Source organism: Eretmochelys imbricata, chromosome 5 (assembly GCF_965152235.1).
Source record: "Eretmochelys imbricata isolate rEreImb1 chromosome 5, rEreImb1.hap1, whole genome shotgun sequence".
Classification (NCBI taxonomy): Eukaryota; Metazoa; Chordata; order Testudines; family Cheloniidae; genus Eretmochelys; species Eretmochelys imbricata.
The window spans coordinates 88385262-88391410 of record NC_135576.1 but is presented as its reverse complement, the minus strand read 5'-3'; positions in this window follow the sequence as shown (position 1 = coordinate 88391410).

Sequence of the window (6149 nt, the reverse complement as noted above, 5' to 3'; positions counted from 1 at the left end):
GCAAAGTGTGACTGCTTCTACTACACTGTAGTCTGAATATCAATTTGCATTTCTCTTACAGCTCTACCTTGCTTGCCCCCCCCCCCCAACCGTTTGCTGTTTTCAGTACAAAAACAATCTCGACAATGTAGGAGAGATTTAAATTTAAAACTTCTCTGCGGCACATTTACACTTTCAATTTTTTTAAATGTCCTCCTTTAGTAGAGAGTGAGAAATGAAAATCCTGCTTGTGTACCATAGAATAGCCAGGTCCTAACCACAACTTCTTGTATGTGGAAGAGCTGAATGTGAATTGAAATGTTTTCTGGTTCCATCCCTTGCTGTAGAAAACTCTGCTTTAAGAAGCAACTCCAGCTTTTGGCAGTTGCTCCCATTAAAGTAAATTCTAAGACTTTTAAGTATAAGTTTACTGACTCAAGTGGGTAGAGGAGGAGATTGGGCTTTGCTTTAATGCCAAGGATAAGAGATCTGAGTGTGGCTGCCAAGTTGGGTACTAAGTGATCCCTTCCTTTTTTTTCCACACAACTATTGCAAAGGCTTAAATATGAGCTGCAAGAGGAACATAAATTGTTAAAGCTGCATTGGAGCAGAGTTGGTGTTTGGACACTGATTGCAAGGCAAGGGAAGGAAATGGGAAGAGAGGCTCATTAGTGGCCAACAGGAGCAGCTACCACCAGCCACCTCTGGTTGCTGCTTCTGAGGCACAGAGAAAAAGCCTTTGAATTCCTGCAGAGGCTGGGTTCCTTTCCTACCCACTCTTACTGCATGCTCATGCAATTTTCTTCCTTCGTGCTCCCCATTCCTTGCACGTCTAACTGCAACAGAACAAGGCAAGGCATGAAGTAAAATCTATCAGCATTTGAAGAGAGCAGGTAGCAGGGTGCAAATTCTCAAAAGCATAATTAGTGTGTACTTGTGGCAGAGTAAGAGCCGGGGAGGGATAGCTCAGTGGTTTGAGCATTGGCCTACTAAACCCAGGGTTCTTGTTTCAGCAACACTTTCCACTGGCAAAGCAAAGTCCTAATACTTGGGCCCACTTATGTTGAGTTCAAAAGTTGAAAGTCTTTTCTTCTGAGCTCTGAAACATTAGCAGAACTTTGCCTGAGATCAGACTTTCATACGCAGGTTGTAAACCACTTGAACACACAAGTTTAGGTGAAGAGTTGAGACTACTACAACTACAGTAGAGCTGCAGAGCTGATCAGCACTGACTCCTGAACCAGCTCCCACCCCTCCTCCAGTGGAAGGGGAACACTCGCTGCTCCACATGCCTAGGAAGGAGACTTTCCTCATCACATGCAACAGGTGTGAAAGACTGACTGTCACTCCCTTCCCCACAAACAGATTTCTTCATAGACTGAGGTGTTCTCTGCTGGAGGACTTGCAGCAGGGCTGAAAATCCAGTCTGGAGGAAGCCCACTGAGAGATCTGGGATCGCTTTCTGCTTCACTGGTGTGTTCCAATGGCAACAGTGAAAGCTGTTTAACATCCTACAGTAATTTTATGTGGAGGTTTGGGCCAGAAAATGACACATTGTAAGCACCTCAAAGGAAGATTTTAAGCAGGCAGAATATATACCTAATAGGAACCTGATCATGAGACACAGAATAAAAACTGTTACAGAAATTACAGTGGGCATGCTAATGAGGACTCCCAGCTGAGACCTTGAATTTTCATCTCTTCTGACAGCAGCACTGCTCCATGTTGGGAATGGGTTCAGTATGGGTGCATGGCAGATTCAACCTACTATATCAACCTCACTTTCCTTATAGCAGCTGAGTTTTTCTTTGAGGTCTACCATCAAACTTCTAATTATGTTGGAATCTGCTTAGCACATGCAAGCTCATGTAACCAAAACCCAAAGGGCTATGAATGTAATTTGGAATTTTTTTGCTATCTTTGAACAATTTTGCATTAGGTCTAAAATTATTTTTCTAAAGGTGCAATGGAATCATAGCTCTGAAAAATTAATGATTAATTCATTTAACTCCCACTTCCACAGTTCTGATACTGGAGAACAGTTATTTGTTTCTAGAGTCCTGCCTGCTGCCAGCATTGATTTAGTCTTTCAAAATTATTATATATATTTATTTTTCCTGTTTATGAACAGTGGCAAAGGGTCCAGAAACTACAAAATCCAACCCTCTTGACTTAGCCATCATTTAATTCTTTGGCTCGTTTCATGACTACACCGATGCTCCATTCTTTGACCTTGCCTTCTCAAATATAAATTTACAGCTGACGATATGTACATAAACCCTACCAAAATACTACAAAGCATGCACAATTCTGCTGCTGGGGAGAGGATGAGAATGAACTGCAGCTGACAGGTATATGTTAGTCTCAGCACTTAATACTTTCTCTGAGTACTTTTCAGGAAGTAGTGCATGATGGGAAGGGTGGTTTGAGTCTGTATGGAACAGAAGAGAAACCACTGCCCAGGATTTGCTCACTTAGTCTAGAGTGTCTCTCTTCCTCCAGTTTTCCCCATGGCTGCTGCTGTAATAAATAGGTAGTTCATATAGCTTTCTGTGGTCTGGTCAAGACAGACACTCCCACCCTTCTGGGCTTTTCAAGGCCAGGCTTTCACAAAGCAAGACTTCCCCTTGGTTAGGGAAGTATTGCAGGCTAAAGAAGCAGGACAGATCCTGTCTCTGCGAGCAAGACAGGAAAAGGAACCCAGCATCTGCACTTTCAGCCTGAGCAGCAGAAAGGGAGATGAGCTGTTAAATGACAATGTAAATTGCCTTTTCCAAAACTGCTAGTGATTGGAGAACAGTTGATTGCAATTGTTGTAGACCATAGAAGCTTGTGTGCAAAATCCACAGAGATGGTGCTTCAGCCTTACTACAGTTTGATCTGATCTGACTGCCTTATTTACATCGAGTTCTAGGTAGAGCATTGTATTTAGACTTCTATTTTAAGACAAACCTTGAGTGTTCTGATGCATGTTGTAGCAGGAAAGCTTGTTCCACAGCTTTCTAATCACCTGCCCTTTCCCTCCCACCAGAACATTATCTAAACTTAGCAGAGTGTCACAGATACATCGAGGGTAAAGGGATGGAGAAAAAGAGTCAGAATTTATATTCACAGACAGGAAGAACCTATTTTACAAATAGCATGGTTGGGTGATGCTGAAAACCATTTTTCCTCAAAAGACTTGGTTCCTTTCGTCTGAACAGAAGCTGGACAAGCATGGTATGGTTAGCTTTAGAAATAAAAATAGTCATTTTGCTTTAGTGAATGTGTTCTGTGACACACACAACTGGAACCTGGAGTTTTAAGTACAACTTGTAGAGATAGCATGGAACTCGCTTCTGATGCATTTTAAAATGAAAGACTCAGCACAACCTTTTGTTTCCTTGGAACTTGTGTGTGAATGTCTTAACCCCAAAAGGAGATTAAACTCAGTGGGACCCAGCTTGAGGCCTGAACAATGTGAATGCCAGGCATGACAAAACCCTGGGGAGGTGGAAACTGTGGCATGGAATGAGCAGGCGGTGTTGGGCAGCTGTGCCCCACAACAGACAGTACCAGTTAATTAAAATGAGACCTCTTGCCTGTGTTTCAGTGTGTATGCCTCATGCTTTGCATGTCTGGTCGGTGCTTCTGAGTAGGAACTGGAGTGACAATTTACAAGAATCTCATTTACCAGCTCTTCAGAAAGCCTTAGGTTGGAGGGAGCTGTATGACAAAGGTGGTGGTTTTCCCTGACATGCCCAATGCTTTTGAATATGGCAGCCATAGCCATGAAAAAAATAACAGCTGGTCCCACACATCTGTTCCTTTTCCCTTTGAAGGTCTACCAATAGGAGGGAGTAGAAGTCTATTTTCAAGGACAAGTTTCCATTGAGCAGGAAGACCATCCTAGCAACAATCCTAAATGCTCCATTATATGAATAATTCACCCTAAAGGAAAACTTCTTGCAGTGGCTGAAGCTTTTCAATAGTTACCAGAATCCAGTCACAGTGACAAAGTAGAACGGTAAGTGTTGCCATGAGGGTGGAGAAAAAGCACTCAATTCCCCACTACCCTACAAACATATAGGGTAGTTAATTCCTTTTACTGTTTTCCTTTCATTTAAATTCCAGTGACTGTAGCCTCACCTCTACGACAGGTGAAGGGCATTAACACAAGGCTTCTGGTTTTGACATGTTTTCTTAAGCAACCACTGTCCTCTTTTCACAATCTGCATACGCACTACTAAATTGAATAGTTCAGGTAGTACAGCATCCTTTGTCTGACAGCATCCAATACTAGGTGACTCAGGAAAGAACAAAACCAAACCAAGGGACAAATTGGTCATTTAAAAACAGAAAAACTTTTTCTAGCATGTGCAGTTACTCTGTGGAATGTAACAGTATGGGGTATGATTCCACCTGCATCTACTAGAGAAAAAATAAGTCTTCTCCATCCTCGTGCTTCAGGATATACTACTCACCATGTGGAATCAGGAAAACAAACATCACAGGTTTTCTAAAGCCTCTGAAAGATAATCCACACCACCTTTGCTATTTTAAAAATTCTGTTCCATTTCCTGCACAGACCGTCAAGTGTGGAGACTTTGCAATATTGACAAATAGAAACTATAGGCAAAACAAAATCTTTAATTCCAGAGGTGGCGCAGAGGCCTCTACTCTCATATGACCAAAGTAACAGAAATCCAACTCAGCCTGGTACGTAACTGTTCTTAAAAGTTAGAAAATGTCAGAGGCAAATATACTGGCACAAACTGGATTGTTTAGGTTCAAAAACTGGTGACAAAGAATATTCAAGGCTGTTGGTGAAGGCACCAGCTGACTGGAGTGCTGCTGGGGTGCCATAAAGAGCTAAAAGATTGTAGAAATGGGAGGAAACGTTTACGATTGATGGGTTAATGTAATGACATTGTCACCCCTTCTTGGACATTGTTTATGGGGGGGGTCACAGTGGGAACAGCTGGACTGAAAGGAGCAAGTTTCTCCATCTCGTCTGCCACCTCATGGGGGACACACCACCACTATTGTATCCTTATCATCCTGATCCTGAAACGCATGCTGGCCTTACTCTATCAAAGAGAGGGAATCAGTGCTGTCATCATCTTCCTTGTCTGACTGCTGAACATCTGGAATGGGAGATGTGCTGCCACGACCTCCCTTGTGTACCCTTTTCCTTCCCCACTTAGTTTCTTCTTTCCTCTCTCTCTCCCACCTCGAGTGACACTGCTGTGAGTTTGACCCGTGAGGCAGCTAAAACCTATGCCATAAACAGCTCAGTGCTGATATAAATTTGACTGATCGCAGTGGTTAAGAGTGGGCTGTGTCCACCACTCTCCAGCAGCAAGGTTGCAAGGTACACTCAGTGCCAAAGGCAGGAGCTGCATTTTTTCTACTCTTTTCTGTTCTCGTTTGTGTTTCTTGGTTTGTCTTCAAGGAAAGAAAACCGCACCTCAACAGCTCTAGGCCATTTCATTTCACTACTTTCCCCCCAAAAAGTACAATTAATACCAGCTTTAAGACGGTCAAACAGGGATTTTTCTTATTAAAAACTCTTCACAGCTGAAGGGAATAAAGGGTAATGTTAACATGAAAGCCTTACTTAATATTTTGTTTCAAATGCATTATCTGTTTCCTTTTTCCTGCATCTTCAGTAAAAGGTTTAAAAGATCAATGGTCATGGTTACAGTGGAAGTAAGCCAGCAACAACTTGACAAAACCCCAAACCCATACTTAGTGTTCTAAAGTGAGCACCGGTTTCATTAACATTTTATCCCATTGGGCCTGAGATAACCCCCCTGCTTTTTTAAAACAACACAGCATAGTGCCAAACTCTTAACAGAGAGTAAATTATTGTGACAGGACATCACATTCTCCCTTGGGATGCCAGTCATTGTCATTTCCTCCCTGGAGATCTGGACTATGTATAATTTTTTTTAAAAAAGTGTTTCTGCTCTGTTGGTCTTTGCCATGATACGTTGTCACTGATTGACACGCAGGCTCAGAACAATTACACACAGTGATATATCTATTACCATGAGCAATGTACCCTCTAATTTTTGACAGGCCATGTGCGCAAAAATTTTCTTCTGTGCAGATTTTTGTGCACGCAATGTTTCGCCGTGTGCGTGGGGCTTCAGATCTGTGTGCGCACACGCACGTGCACAACTTAG